The following is a 16,247-nucleotide window of genomic DNA, read 5'->3' on the forward strand; positions in this document are numbered from 1 at the left end:
ATCAAGTGTGTTTTTATTTTGCGGGGGGGAGGGAGGGAGGGAGGGAGGGATATATTGTGTGCAGGCAGCATGGTTCTAGGGGGCAGCTGGTGTGTCAGACTGTGATTATTGCTTTTATTTTTTATTATTGTCAATGTTCGATTGAAGAACTGTACGAAAGGAGATATTGCCGAATGCAAGGAACCTGAAAAGCACTGCAAGTCTCCTCTTGCTTGTTTGTTCAGTGTTATCGTTATACAAGAATACAGTGCAAAGTAGCTTCACAAATAAAAACAGCAAAAAGGAGGAGTAGTCTCTCTCTCCCACCCCCCTTCACCTTTGCAAATTCTATAAAACTTTTACAGAGGCTGTTAACATTAAGGTCACCCAATCATTAAATGCAAGACATGGAATAGCCAGAATATGCAGCTCAAGTTTAATATCACTGTAAGAACTCATGATTTTGTCACGAGTCTTGTGATTTTTGGGGGGTTTCTTAAAGCCCCAGCTGCTGGAGTCAAATGATCACTTGGGAAACTTTAAACAACCAACAACTCAAAAACTAACACTTTCTGGCCCTCATGGTTGTGGAGAAAACCGAGAACATGAAACAAGCACATCCTGAAGTTCCAGAAACCAGATTGTAAATAAGGAGACCCTGAACATTATTTAAAAGTCTCATGAATTTTTGGTGGGAGATGGGGGCTGATTTCTCATTTGAGTACCTGGGATTGGCAATACTCCAGTAATATAGATTTAATCAAGAAATAAACCAGGGCCTGATTCTCCTCAACCTTACACAGTTACAACACTAAAGCGAGTGGCGTTAACTTACATTGGTGTAAATAAGAGAATCAGACCTTCTGACTTAGGCCAGGTCCACACTAGAAACCCCAGCTGGCACAGTCGTCCTGAATCTACACACAAAGAGTTTGCCAGGATGCTACCCCAGCCCAGCAAACTTTTTCTGTTGCAGACTACGCAAAAAATCAAATTTTGTCTTGCGCTTTTCAGGTAACCAGTTTACTAACATATCTAACCTTGTTAATTTCAGCACACTTAGTTGTGAACTGATCACCGATGCCTCAATGCTAAGGGCATGTCAAGATTCAAAGATCATCTACTTGTGAATTCAGCAAAGAGTCCTGTGGCTCCTTATAGACTAACAGACGTATTGGAGCATAAGTTTTCGTGGGTGAATACCCACTTCGTCGGATGTATGATGTATTCATCCACAAAGCTCATGCTCCAATACGTCTGTTAGTCTATAAGGTGCCACAGGACTCTTTGTCGCTTTTACAGATCCAGAGTAACACGGCTACCCCTCTGATACTTTTGAATTGTCCCTCTGAAGAGAAGCAGTAGTTTTAATGGTGTGTGGTGGGAGGGAGTTGATTCTCTTATGTCAGAGGAGCACAAAAGAGCTGAAGGGAATTTGCTCAGGTTTACTGAATTTGTTACCTAAGTTCCAGTGGAGACCAAGCATGGAAAGCTTGATCTGAAAAGTCACAGGATCATGAGCTTGTGAAAACGGACTTTAACGGAAGCCATTTTATCACCTGAGCTACAGTATTTACACTGCAGCCAACGTTGCAAGATAAAGCCCGTGTGAGATGTACTGTCGAAGGAGCACTGCACATGCAGCAAGAAAACACCCCTGGAATGGATCACAGCTGAGCGTCTACAGAACATTTGCTGTAACCAGTGCTCAAGACTCAGTGAAATGGTTCAATGACACCACATTTGCAGGGGCTCATTTCACTGCAGCTGTAGCAGCCACCAGCCAGTCTCTGCTATTTCAGGGGGTGAAGTCATCCTCTTGTACACATGTGCTTACAGCACGTCACATGATCTCACCACTAAACGCGTGCTGTTGCTTATATACATCGTCCCACCCCAGACAGACTCAACCCGGGGGAACCGTTACAGAGTTCCATGGCTGAAGTATGCCACATTGACTCAGCTGGGGCTGAACCTAGTAACTTTGCTTGCATGGTGGTGGGTGCACTGCAATTGGTTACTGACAAACGGCCACACTCCCACACCGAGGTGCTGCATCTTGCAGCTGGTTTTGAGCTTCATTGCTTTGCAAAGGTGTCAATTGTATACAAGCTTCTCCTCTATACAGAGAGTATGGAGGACTTCCCAGCTTGTTTCCCTATGTCAGGGTATAGGGAATTCAGAGGCCATCACTGGCCTCTGTTGAGATACAGCAAGGGGGGCCACCTTGCTATTAGCATCAGACATGAACTCAAGTACTACAGACAAGTGCACTTAGCGCCACATGGAGAAAGGGGAACCTCCCGTGTCATCTGTGTTGAGGTCAGGGCATCTCCTAGCAGTGTGCAGGCTTGGTCCTGAATGTGTCACAACCAGGCATGTCAGGTGCTCTCATCCCCCTGGTGTATTTCCCCAAGGAGCCAGGGTGTATCTGTTTTGATGGGGTGCTAAGCATGCTTCTCTCTTCACCGCCTGCTTGTGTGGCAATATTAGCTCCCCCTTGCAGTGGGTTTTGTTGTGAAGACACATTTAGAGGCATGGGGGAGTTCACACCTCTCAGAGTGGTTGTTTCTGGCCATCTGCTGGCTCAAGGCCTTCTGCCAGCATGGCTGGATCGGGGGTGTGACTCCTGTGTAACACACCTGTGCCTGCACCAAGCCAGGAGTGCCAATACACAGCAGAACTGCACTTTTACTGGGACAGCTTGTTTCCCCTGTGGTGGTGGGGAGAGTCTGGAATAATCCATGGGGGCAAAGCCTTTCAAGGGTGGGCCAGACCCCAGGCAGACATCGCCACATTGGTTAGTCTCAGTTCACATTTTCCATCCACTCCCCTGCGGCCAGGAGGGTCAGAAGTGGGACCCCAGGAGCTGAAGCCTTAGGCCTGGGTCTATAGATTGTCTATGCACTGATCTGGCTCTGGGAAGTGAATCAGCCCTGCCTCCAGCATAGCTCTGTCAGGCAGAATCCATCACCCACATCCCAGGCAGCTCAAAACCAAAAGGGAATGGAGAGGCTTATCTGAAAGGGTCCTCAGGAGACAGGCCACCCTCTAGCAGGAGCAGATCACTGGCTGGGCTCTAGGTCACTCAGAGAATCCAGGAGTTTGTCTAAGAGGCTTTCCTCTTAGGAACTCCTAGGCTGCTGCCTCTTCCTGCTTAAATACCTGCCCTGCTAAGCCCAGCTGGAAGCTGGCTGCCTCTAATTGGCAGGCTGAACTGGGCCTCTGGGGCCTGGCTCCCTTTGCAGAACATTAACCCTTTTCCTCTCTGATTGAGCATGGGACACATTCACCCCAGCACTGACACACTCCAGAAGCCTTCTCAGACCCTGGGCTGTCGTTCCATTTGCTTCCTGCCCAACAGCCTCACTGTGTGCAAGGCTGTGTGTCACTTTTGGAGGTCGAGATTTTCCCCCACCCACTTCAGTGGAGTGACTCCTGAGTTACCCTGGGTTGAGAAAGGAGACTCAGGGCCCCTAATTATGTAGTAGTTGCTGCTTTCCCCGGCAGCGGCTGTTCATGCTGCAGGAGCTCAGGGCTGGGCTTTCTCCCTGGGCTTCTGTTTCCCCGCAGGCTGCACGGTGGGGCTCTCCAGGGTCATTAGAAGCAGAGGCCTGTGGACAGCTATCAGCACCCAAGTTGCTCCCCCAGAGGACAGAGCAGCCTCCTGCCTCCTTCTGTGCTGCCTGCCCAGCAGCCCCCTTCCTCGCCCGCTCGAGCCCTCTCTGCCCCAGAGCCGCCTGAGAGTGCAGCCAGGGGAAGCACCGGCTGGGGGGGCAGCTCGTGTTCCTTCCCGCCCGGGGAACGTTCTGTGCCTGCTGAGAGCCCCTTCCCCCACTCGCCAGGGGTCCCGCACGCTGTCTCCTGCCACAGCCCCGCAAGCCAGGCTCTGCAAAGGGGCTGCCTGCAGCCCAAGCTGGTGCCTGCTGCCGCGGGAGCCGCCACTTCAGGGCTGGGCAACAAGCTGCCACTACCCCCCCGTCCGCAGTAACCAGGCTTTTAGTGTCCGGTCACTACGTCTGACCGAACACGCCAGGTTCCCTTTTCAGTTGGACTTTCCAGTCAAAAACCAGACACCTGGCAACCCTAATTTCTGATTCTGTGCTAGCGGCTGCGTATTGCTCCCACTGCCAAATGTGGTGCGCGACTTGTATCCCCCTTTTCCAGAGGCGCTTGTAGCCCCACTGAAGCCAATGGCGCTAGGCCGAGTTTCACCCGCAGCGGATCTGGCCTACTTCGCAGTGTTTCTCAAGTACCGTAGCGCAGCCTGGCACTCAGGGCTGACTGCCGGTGGGCCGCGGACAGCAGGATAGCAGCGGGGAGCTCAGCCCAGCCAGCTCAGTGCGGGGCAGCAGATGCGCAGTGTTTAAAAGGAGAGCAGGGACATTGTACATGGCAGATTGGTGGAAGGGGGAAGTCAGGCCTACATGGATTCAGCACAGGGTGACCAGATGTCCTGATTTTATAGGGACAGTCCCAATATTTGCAGTCACTGGAGCTCTCGGGCCCAGCCCAAAGCCCACTGAGAGTCTTTCCATGGATGTCAGCAGGCCCTTAGCGGGCATCCTAAGAAGGGTTTCACGTGCCTTAGTGACAGGCTGGAAGTCAGGTGCTTTAGGACTTGTCTGCACTTCAAATGCTACAGCAGCACAGTTCTTGCACCGCTGTAGCACTTTGGTGTAGACAGGAGAGATTCTCCCATTGGTGTAGTTAATCCACCTCCCTGAGAGGTGGTAGCTAGGTTGATGGTTCCAGCAACCTAGCACTGTTTACACGGGAATTTAGGTCAGTTTAGCTACCTGCGGAAGGGTGTGCATTTTTGACACCCCTGAGCAACGTGAGCTGGGTTAAGCTAATTTTCTAGTTTAGAGTAGCCCTTAGTTGCCACCTCCTTATTTCTCTGAATCGCGAGCCATTAATTCCTATGAGCTGCAGGAGCAGCCCTTTGGGAGAGCAGGATGAGTCCCGTGACAGAGCCGCATAAGCCCTGACTCTCAAACCTGTAAAAGCCAAGCCGTCAGTGGATGGCGGCCCTAGGCTGGATTTGCGTTTACTCCTGTCATAAATAAACAGATCAGGGTTAAGGTGTCTTTTACCTGTAAAGGTTTAACATGCAGTACCTGATGACCAGCTGACCAGAGGACCAATCAGAGACAAGATTTTTTCAAATCTCTGTGGAGGGAAGCCTTTGTCTGTGTTCTTTGTTAGAGAGCTCTCTTTGGATCTAAGAGAGGTCAGTCATGTCTCCAAGTTCTCCTGGAGTAGTTTCTACTATTCAATAGTGAGTATTAATTAGAAAGGCGAATTAGTCTTATAATTTGATTTCTACATTTGCAATTGTGTGTTTGCTAAAGGAAATTCTTTATTCCTGTTTGCTGTTACTTTGCTTTCACTGAGAAAGAAAGGGGGAGGGGGGATTCTCTCCAGAGATTGATAAGTTTAGACCCTGTATATTGTTCCAATTTGGTTACAGAGACAGTGACTTTTCTTTTTATTCTTTAATAAATTCTTTTCTATTAAGGACTTGGTTGATCTTTCTTTGGGTGGATTCTCAGGGAAATGGGAGGAGGAGGTATCCCTCTGTAGTTAAATCCCGGTGTCTCTCCTAGGAAAAGGGAGGGGGGAGGAAGCAGGGGGGAATGGTTTATTTCTCCTGGGTGTAAGAACTCCATGGATTTGGGGCTCTTGGAATCCCCTAGGATTTTGGGGAAGGACTGTGTCTCAATCCACATTTCCTGATTGAGTGGTGGCAGCTTTTACTAGATCTAAACTAGGATTTTAGTTTAGAGGGAAACCAGTGCAGGTCCCCACATTGGAACCCAACAGCTCCAAGTGGGGGTGAGACCTATGACACGGGCAGATCCCCGCCGAGTGAGCGGCAAGTAGAGCTTGCCACTACCAGGGCCCTGGCTTGGGGCTCAGAGGAGAGGGTGGGCCCGAGTCCCATTACCCCACCCCCACCCTGAACCATGAAGGATTATGTGGACTCAGAGTCTGGCCATTACGCCACACTACTCCGCCTGCAAGGGGGGATTACATGAACGTTGGCCACTAGGCTGTTCTACCCTGCTGCAAAGGGGGATTATATGGACTTTGGCCGCTAGGCCGTGCCAACCCACCAATAAGAGGGGTTATATAGACTCCGCCCACCAGGTCGCGCTACTGCGCCTACTGGAGGAAAGAAGAGCTTTCGACCGAGTGACAGTAACCCGTAGAGAGGCAAACACAGCGACTAGAGAGAGGTGAGTTCCCAGCACCCTTCTGGTACCTGCCACAAAGGGGCGCTGCGGTGCAGGCTTTTATATCTGAGCTCCAGTTGGAGCATGCCCAGCAGAACTTCCGGGGCGGGGCTTCCTCTGCCAGGAAGGAAGGGTTAATCTCTGCTATACCAGTGCGGGGCCACTCTGCCCCGTCACATACCCTCCCCGTTAAGACAGCCGCCTGGGCTTGCTGACCCTTGGTCGTCTCCTCCCCTTCTCCCCCCACCCCCCTCTTGGGAAAAGAAATCTACATTTGCATGAGCCTTTCCCAGCCGGTATAACACTCGGAAGGAATAGGGTTGGAGGGACATGTGGCTCAGGTACAAAATGGGGTGTTTTTCTTCCCCTACCTCTTGCGACATTACGGCCCCCAACCCTGCCTCCATGGTGTCCGTCTGGAGGATAAAGGCCTTGTGAAGTCGGGTTGGATCAGTACTGGATCTCATAGCCGTTCTCGCAGGGCGCACTGTATAGCCCGTATAGCCGTATAGCCCACCGTATAGCCCAGGTAGGTCACTTCTTTCTGGCCCAGGTGACATTTGGCTGCGTTTGCGGTGAGCCCTGCTTTGCCCAGCGCCCGCAGCACCTTCGTGAGATGCTGGAGCTGTTCCTTCCAGTGGGCACTGTAGACGATGATGTCAGTCAGTATCGCCCGCAGCAAGCCGACCCATGCGAAGATCTGCAAGGTTCCATTGGCGATAACTGGAGCTGTGGTGGCCCGTAGTGGTACCGCCTCTGGATACTGTGTTGCATAGTCAACCACGACCAGGATATACTTGTGGCCAGAGCCACTCTTCTCCAAAGGCCCCACTAAGTCCAAGCCTATCCGTTCAAAGGGTGTCCCTCCTCCTCACCCCACGAAGGGGCCGTGCCCCCCCCAGTCACACTTGACCCATCCACCCCCCTTCCCTGTCCCGTGACTGCCCCCCACCGCCTCACCCAACCCCTGCTCCTTCCTGACAGCTGCCTTGGGACCTTTACCCCCATTCAATCCCACTGTTCCCTTCCCCACCCACAACCCACCGAACTCCCCTGCCCTCTTCCAACACCCCCTCCCTGCTGCCTGCCCCCTTACCGCACTGCCTGGGGCCAGGGCCGAGTCCACTCGGCGGACTGGGACTGGCGCCACGGAGTCCGACTCCCCAGGCCGGGCCGGGTCCGCTCGACCGGGACTGGCGCTGCGGAGCCCGACTCCCTGGGCCGGGCCGGGTCCGCTTGGCTGGGACTGGTGCCGCGGGGCCCGACTCCCTGGGCTGGACCAGGTCCGCTTGGCGGGGACAGGCACCATGGGGTCCGACTCCCCGGGCCGGGCCGGGTCTGCTCGGCTGGGACCGGGACCGGCGCTGTGGGGCTCGAGCCGGGCCGGAGGCACTGGGGCCAGAGCCAGGGGTGCTTAGCCGGGACCGGGCTAGGGCGCTCGGTCGGGGCCAGGCCATGGATGGGGGAGCCGCTCAGCTGGAGCCAGACAGGGCCGCGCTGTGCCTCCCTGGAGCCCTCCTCGCACCCCCCAGGCCCAGCTGACATGCCTGCTGCTTGTTTCAGGCTTCCCACGAACATCTGATTCGCGGGAAGCTGGGGAGGGGGAGGGGGAGAGGGAGGAGAAGGAGGGCAGAGCATTCAGGGGAGGAGGGGGAGATGAGCTGGGGCGGGGGCGGGGTGGACAGCTGCCTGAGCTTTTGTTAAATGGAAAAGCTTTTTTAGAACCGGTTGTCCTAGAACAACCAGTTCTAAAAGGGTTTCTACATTTAACAACCGGTTCCTGCGAACCGGTGTGAACCAGCTCCAGCTCACCACTGCCCCATCTGCCCAAAGAAGTCAATGGCTCATACCTCCACGAGGGAGCGGGGTCTTCCCTCTCAGCCTCTGTGAGAACTAGCACTGCTTGGTTTCCTAGGACAAGGGGACCTGTCCCCACTGCTCCCTGAGGTGGCCCAGCTTCTGCCTGCCCCCATCTGGGAGGCTGTCACACACCCCAGGGCCTAGCAGACAGGTGGGGAGGAGGCTCCTATTCATGTAACCCTCTGAGAGCCCATAGAAGGGCCAAAGGAAGAATAAAGGGCAAGAAGTGAAGCAGGCCCTGAGCCTCCGTCCCATCCTCACCTCCTCAAAAGTGGAGCTTCCTGAGCTTCATTTGGGCAGATAGGAAATGTAGCTCTGGCACAAAGGTGCTTCTGCGCCATCTGGGGCAGGGAGAGCTCTGCTTGGAAGCCCAGGGAATGGGAGGGGGTGAGAGCAAGGAAAGAGGGGAGGGGTAGGGGAGTGAGGGGAAGAGCTCATGCCCCAGATGAAGGAAGTTTGGGGTCAGAGGGAAGGACCGTGCTCCACAGAGAGGGGAGTGAGTTCTGTCAGTGACAGGGGCCTCCATTTCCCCTTCCACTAGCCCCCCATTTCCAGGGAGACAGAGCAGTACCTGCAGCAGGGAGCGGGAGTTGCTGAACATGGGAGGGGAACCTTTAAGGGCATCAGATGAGGCTCAGCCCTTGCACCACCTCAGGCACCTGGTGCAACTGCCGGATGCTGCGGAGCTGACCCATCACCTTGGCGGTGACGTCCTCCAGCTGCAGGGGAAGGAGAACATGTCAGAGACTGAGACACTGCCCAGGACTCAGGGAGGATTAAGGGTACCTGGAACCAGCACCATTTCCACCCAGCAGCTGCTCATGTCTGAGTGGTGGATTCACCCTCCTGATCCCTAGGATGGAGGCTTCTTGTCCTCTCTAGTGACCTCCAGTGCCAACCCCCCTCCTTGTAGGGTTAGCTCCTGCCGCCTCCCCCTCAGTGCCCCTGACAACTGTTCCACCTCCAACCCACCTGGGGACACCGCTCAAGTTGGTAGAACCCTCTCCTCCACGCCTGCCTCCATCCCCACCCAGGTAGGGCAGGAGGGATTCTGACAGCAGTGAAGTGGCCTGCGGGGAGGTTGAGACCTTTCCCCAAGTCACCCCAGTGACAAATGGTGAAGCCACAGGATGGCAGCCCTGGTGAACGGGGCAAGGCAGCAGCCCCTGCTGACTGAATCCTCCCATTCTCTCGAGAGTGGGTCCAGCCCTGCCAGCAGCAGGACAAGCTTCCCCCACCCATGTGCCTCAGAACTGCCTGGCTGGTCGCCATCACCCATCAGTCCTTGGCCTCCCAGGCTGCCAGTGATGGGAGCAACTCTGGGTGGTGTCTCGGGTGACATGGACACTAGGCCACGGGGAAATGGGTGCAGCTCTGTGGGGCAGGAAAGGTTCACAGAGGGCACTTAGGGGACTCTCCTGCCCTTCCCAGGAGTGAGAGCACAGCATCACGTCCTAAGAACACAAGTCCATGAAGTCCACAAGTCCCCACTAGGCTCCTTGCTCCCAGGCCAGCAAATGGTGATAGGATGGGAATGAGGCCTGGGCACCGCCCCAATCTCCTGAGTCGAATGCAGCAGCTTACCGTGTCCCCCAGCAGTTGCTGGGCTTCCCCCAGGATGGCGTATGTGAGGAGAAGCCCAGCCTGGCTAATGCACAGCAGGGGGTTGTGGATCGCTGGCATTGCTGTCTCCAGGAAGTATTTCCTCTGCCCCGCAGAGAAGAATTTTCCAAAGACCTAAAACCAACAGAACAGGAGGCTGTAGCAGATTGCCCAGAGCCAGCTTCCAAGCCCTGGAGATAGAATGGCCTCAGCGTCTGGTGCCCCAAAGGGAGGGTAAGAGAGCTGCTGTAGCCAAGGCTGTTCATTCCCCAGGAGGCTTTCAGGGTCCCATGGCTCAGGGAAGCCCCTTTATGAAAAGGTGGCCGATGCTTAGGGACCAAAGCCTCCAGTGCCTCTTTCTGGAGGGCAATTGATCGCAGGGACCATGATGGGCTGGAAATAGATCTCTAATGTGGGTGAGCAGGGCCCACTTTTCTGTGCAGCGCACAGAGATGATAGGGGACCCTGTACTGCTTCCAGCAGAGAGATCTCCTGCACCTCAGTGGCTAGAGGAGTGTGGTTGGGGGGGGTGGGTTGGAGCTGATAGACCAAAGGTCTATTCCCCCCAAATTAGTGATTTCTCTAGTAGCTGGGTATGGCCTCGGCAGCTCCTTGGTTTCCTGCCAAAGGGAATCCAATCTGCAACCTGACCAGGATAAGGAGACTCATGTCCCTGTCCCCATCACAGACACTCCTAGGAATTTTTTCTTCTGCTGCAGCAATTCAGCTTGTGGGAGGCAGGACAAGTTCACGTGGTGTCTATAGAGCAGCATTCTGTAGATGCACTTGTAGATCCAGGAGCCATTCCAAGGCCTCCTATGTGATGTTGTGGAAATCACCCATTTCACCTTTGACTCCAATCTGGGGGCACTGGGTTATGGTGTGTTCCAAGGTTTGGATGTTCTCACCACAGTTGTGAGACAGGGGGCCGGAAGGTCTTTGATTTTCTACTTGTGCAGCAAGTAGTCGCAACTTGGGTCAGTGACAATGTGCTTCCTTGGCACAGTGGCTGAGGTCCAGATACTCTGCCATTCCCTGGCTGGGTCTGGAGACATGAGGAGGGCGCATGAGGAGAAGCACTGGTGAGACTCCCAAACACATATCCTGGCCTCTCTCATTCACGTCCCAATTAAGCAAGGATTGATGACACCTGAATCTTTGATCCATGAGCTTAGCAGGTCTCTGCAGAGGGCCTTGTAGGCAGAAGAGTAGGAAACAGCCAAGTTGCTATGGATGGAACCTGCGCTGCTGGGCAACACACGGCATATGGAAGAAAATGAAAGAAAGAAAAAAAGAAAGGAAGAAAGAAAGGGGTAGAATCCAACCCTGCAGCTTGTTCCATCTCTGCCTACCCCACCCCTAAATCTGGAGCTCCAGCAAATCAAGGGAGCAGGGACAAGGACCACTCTGGAAGAGGAGGAGGATGTTCCTGGATGTTGATGGCGTCCGTCTCCGTGCCCAGGGTGAAGACCGAGCCAAGGGCAGCTTACAAGAGGCGGGACTCTAGGTCAGGCTCAAGGGCTGGTTTCATGGTGCTGGCAAGAGAGAGGAGCTGTGCAGTGCGGGGGTGGGACTGTCGCCAACACTGACACGAAACCACAGGGCTATAGGCACAGGCTGGCAAGAATGGAAACTGAGGCACTGAGCTAGGGAATGACAAGGCCGAGGCGTCACAGACAGACAGTGGCAGGGCAGGAATAGCGCCTGTTCCATGGAGCCTGCTGCCCCTCCTGTATCTGAGCCCGGGAGTGAGCCCCTCCCCAAGGCCCCTGCAATGTTACTGGAGTGAAAAGAAGAGCCCAGCCAGGATGGAGTGAACCTTCCCACCCCACCAGCTCTGCCAGAGGAGCCACTCCTGGGAGGTGAGCGACCTGGGAGTGGGAGGGACAGTGACTCCCAGCCTTGGGCCTGAGCAGCACTGGGGTTAGGGGAGCCAGCGGTGGGTGGAGGGGGAAGAGGGGGCTGTCTCAGTACCTGAGGTTGCCCACAGCAGCCAGGCAGCTGGCGAGGATGGCGCTGGGTGGAGAGTCTTTAGGAAGCTCCTCAATGAGCTCCTGTGAGACGCGAAGGAGACAAAGGAGCATGAGGGATTCGGGCCCTGCTGACACCTCCCAGTGAGGAGATGACACAGCCAGTGCCCCACATGGCCAGCAGGATCCCCCACTACCTCCTGCTCCTCCTATTTCTTTCTGCCCAGCAAACTGATCCCCTTCCAGGATTCCTGCCCAGCTCAGTCCCAATCCCCTTCTTCCCTCCTCCCTGTCAAACCTGCCCCCATTCAGCACCATCCCCACGACCGAGCTGGGACCATGTGATTCCTTGTCCCCCAGTCACAGCTGCTCTCCAGCCCCACAATCCCCCACTGCCCAATCTCACAATTCTCCCTTCTCTTCTCCCCGCCTTCAGCTCCACCAATCCCTGCCCTCTGCTGCCCCCGCCCACACCACCCAGCCCCCACCCATTAGCCCGGCCATACCCCGGCCAATCCCATGTCTCTCTCCTCCCTCCAGCTGCCGGATGACGGGTCTCACTCACCACAATCATCTCCACCACAGCCACCTTGCAGCAGTACGGCTCCAGCGTGTCTTGCCCTCTGTCCTGTGCAGCAAGACACGCGGGGTAGATGGCCTGCAGGAACCTGAGCTGCTGCCCCTCATCCTGTTCCCCCCAGGAGTGGGGGATAGCGAGAGAGAACCTGTTAGCTAGGGACCTTCCTGCCCCACCCATACCAGCTCCAGGGCTCAGGCCTCAATGGGGGATTGCGGGGCGCTGCCTAGTGTTCAAATCCCCCACGACTCCTACATAAGCAGGATCAGGAACTGGGACAGTGCCTGTGGGGGGAGGAGACCTAGGCTGTTGTGGGACAAACACCCCCATCTTGGGGGTCCCACATCAGGGCCCCATTAGGGGTGGTGGATCATCAGGGAAAAGACCATTGGCAGGGGGTAGGGATGCTGGGAAGGGACAGGACAATCTTGGTTCCAGCCCAGGTGGGGAACATTTGTACCTTTTCTCTGTGCTGGAGCTGCTCTCTGATGACCTTGAGAGCAGCTTCCTCTGTGGACATCTCCAGCCATTCCTCCGCCGCTGACTCCGTGGGGGTCCCTGCACCCGGGAGAGAAGGGAACAGGAAGATGACTGCTGCCCCTTGGGGGAATGACAGGGGCGTGGTGGGGAGCGCAGGATTAAGGACCCCCCTTCCCACCTCAGGCACCCAGGGCAGATCGGGACCCACACCTCCCTCTCAGGGCTGCCTTCAGCCCCCAACAGCTTCAGAAGCCCATAGAAGAGACCCCTCCACCCTCCACGACTCCGTGGGAGGTGCCGACTCCCCCAGCCCCGGGCATCAAGGGACAAAGTGGCAGCAGCTCTTGATGCCCCCACCCCCAGTTCCCCTTGCTGCAGCGGCAGCTGTGTGACTGCTGCTGGTGTAGTGGGGTTCACGTGGCTCAGGCCAGACACCTGGGCTGGGGACTCCCCCCCATATCACTGGGAGAGTGTCTGGGCCCAGGGTGTTCACATCCTCGTCCTCACCCCTCCCTGAGCCCAGCCTGGCTCCTCACCTGGAACAAAGCAGCAGCGTCCATCGGCGTCACTGCTGCTGGAGCCCCAGGCACTGCTGCTGTCCCGTGCTGAGCTGCTGGTGCTGGTGCTGGGATCTTCCACCTCCTGGTCTGAGGGGGCTGAAAGATCCTCAGTGCCTGGGCAGGGCGATGCCCCCTGCTGGGAATGAGGGCTGGGCTCCTGGGATCGCTGCTGCCCACATAACAGGCCCCAGAGCCTCCCTGCCCAGCGCCCCTCCTGGGCTGGATCCTGTCTCCGAAACTGCATCCTGAGCCAGCTCCATCTGGGCTTGGTCGGGGCCTCTCCCAGGTCGGCGCCTGCGCCGGGAGCTGGTTTTGTTCTCCAGAAGGCTGGGAACTTCCACCTTCTGGCCTGGATGGGAGCTGCTTCCCCGCCAGCGGGGACGGAGAGGTGGCTCTGCCCCTTGGGAAGATGGCCGCTCCTTCCCGAAGGCTCTGGGGCCACCTGCAGAGCCTTCCTCCTGAACCTGAGCAGGAGCCTGGCCATCCTGGAATCGAGCGGGGAGCAGGTGTGAGCAGGGCCGGCTCCAGGCACCAGCCGAGCAAGCTCGTGCTTGGTGCAGCATTTGTTGCTTCGGCCGCCCCTGCAGGTTTTTTTCTTTTTTCTTTTTGGTTCGCTGCTCTGGCCGGCCCGCAGGTTTGAGCGCTGTGGCAGGGGACTGTGGTGGGTGGGGGGGAACTGTGGTGGTGGGTTTGAGTGCTAAGGCAGGGCACAGGGGGGCTGTGGTGGTTCTGTGGAGGATGAGTTTGCTTGCTATGGCAGGGCACGGGGGTCTGTGGTGGGGCTGTGGGGTATGGGTTTGAGAGCTGTGGCAGGGCACAGGGGGCTGGGGTGGGGCTGTGGGGGATGGGTTGGAGGGCTGTGGCAGGGAATGGAGGGGCTGTGGGGGATGGGTTTGAGCACTGTGGCAGGGAACGAGGTGGCTGTTATGGGGCTGTGGGGGATGGGTTTGAGGGCTCTGGCAGTGAATGGGGATCTGTGGGGGATGGGTTTGAGTGCTGTGGCAGGGAACGAGGCGGCTGTGATGGGGCTGTGTGGGTTGGCTTTGAGCGCTGTGTCAGGGATCGAGGTGGCTGAAATGGGGCTGCGGGGGATGGGTTTGAGGGCTGTGTCAGGGAATGGGGGGCTGTGCGGGATGGGTTTGAGGGCTGTGGCAAGGAATGGGGGGGCTGTGGGGGATGGGTTTGAGGGCTGTGGCAGGGAACGAGGCGGCTGTGATGGGGCTGTGGGGGTGGGTTTGAGGGCTGTGGCAAGGAATGGGGGGCTGTGGGGGATGGGTTTGGGGGCTGTGGCAGGGTCAGAGGCTGTGGTGGAGCACTCTGGGTCAGCGCATTCAGCTGTTAACCGAAAGGGTGGTGATTTGAGCCCACCCAGGGGGATGGGTTGGAGGGCTGTGGCAGGGAATGGGGATCTGTGGGGGATGGGTTGGAGGGCTGTGTCAGGGATCGAGGTGGCTGAGATGGGGCTGTGGGGGATGGGTTTGAGGGCTGTGTCAGGGAATGGGGGGCTGTGGGGGATGGGTTTGAGGGCTGTGGCAGGGAATGGGGGGGCTGTGGGGGATGGGTTTGAGGGCTGTGTCAGGGAACGAGGCGGCTGTGATGGGGCTGTGGGGGGTGGGTTTCAGGGCTGTGGCAGGGAATGGGGGGCTGTGGGAGATGGGTTTGGGGGCTGTGGCGGGGTCAGGGGCTGTGGTGGAGCACTCTGGGTCAGCGCATTCAGCTGTTAACCGAAAGGATGGTGATTTGAGCCCACCCAGGGACAGTACTGACCCTATACTACCTACTTGGACCCTCAAAGGAACCCTTTTGCTGGTTCAGAGCTGTCCCTGCTGGCCTCAGTGTGTTCAGCTGGTGGCCCGAAGAGGGCGCTGGCTGCCACACAAAAATCCATCTCCCAGCAGCCATGCCGGGGGCTTGGGCTTAATCCTCAAGGCTGAACACGCTCCTGTCAACTCCAGAACTCCACCAGGGCGAGCGGCGGTAGCGAAGTCGACAGGGGGGCCGCGGCCATCGATCCCGCGCCGTGAGGATGGGAGGTAAGTCGAAATAAGAGACTTCGACTTCAGCCAAGCTATTCCCCTAGCTGAAGTTGTGTATCTTACATCGATCCCACCCTCTAGTGTCGGCCAGGCCTAAGACTGCCTCCCTCCCACTTCCCTGTTGGCTGCTGTGATAAATGGGGGCGGAGGGGCGTAGTTCCCTTTTGTGGACACCCAGCCAGCCAGTTAGCTATAAAGTCCCTCTTGGTGGCTGTTCTCTGCTTGTTTTACCTGTAAAGGGTTAAAAAAGCCTCCCTGCATAGATAAAAGAAAGGGAGTGGGCCTCTGATCAAAAGAGCCAATGGGAGGGCTTTTTAAAAATTGGAAAAAAAAACCTGCCACTCTGATCTGGGAGCATTTTCCACCCCTTTTGCATGGGTGCAGGTCAGGTAATGAATTGGGCCCTCTGGTTTTTCTCTCGGACTGACCCACCTTGCCCCATCCCAAGATAAGGTGCAGGGCCAATCATGGAAGAACAGTGTCAGGGGAGGCAAAGGGCCTGATTCTGATCTCATGTTTGGTGTAAAACAGGAATAACTTGACGGATACCAATGTTGGGACATTAGTGTAAATGAGACCAGTATCTATCTCTGTGGTTGCCTGGTAAATTTCATTCCCCATTCAGGGTAATTGCTTCCTCCTCCTATTTGCCTAAGTACTTTGCTCATTAAAATAGGACAAAAGGAAAGGGGAAAGAAATGGTGACTGACAGAATAAGAAGCTTAAGCCTGGAAAGCAGGAAGGTCACATCAAGCCTGGGACGATAAGAGCCAAGGTCAGCGAAGAGCAGGGCGCTTGGTGCCAAGGTCACTCAGAGACAGAAAATGAGAGTGTGACTCACTGGGACTGTTCTTACTGTGGTCTGTGAATGCTGCGTGGGGGGTGTTGGCCTGGGAGAAAGGTCTGCACTGGGAGATGGGAGACTGGCCTTGAGGGAAGATGCC

This window comes from Mauremys mutica, unplaced genomic scaffold, assembly GCF_020497125.1.
Source record: "Mauremys mutica isolate MM-2020 ecotype Southern unplaced genomic scaffold, ASM2049712v1 000167F_np12_subseq_1:193241_obj, whole genome shotgun sequence".
NCBI lineage: Eukaryota > Metazoa > Chordata > Testudines > Geoemydidae > Mauremys > Mauremys mutica.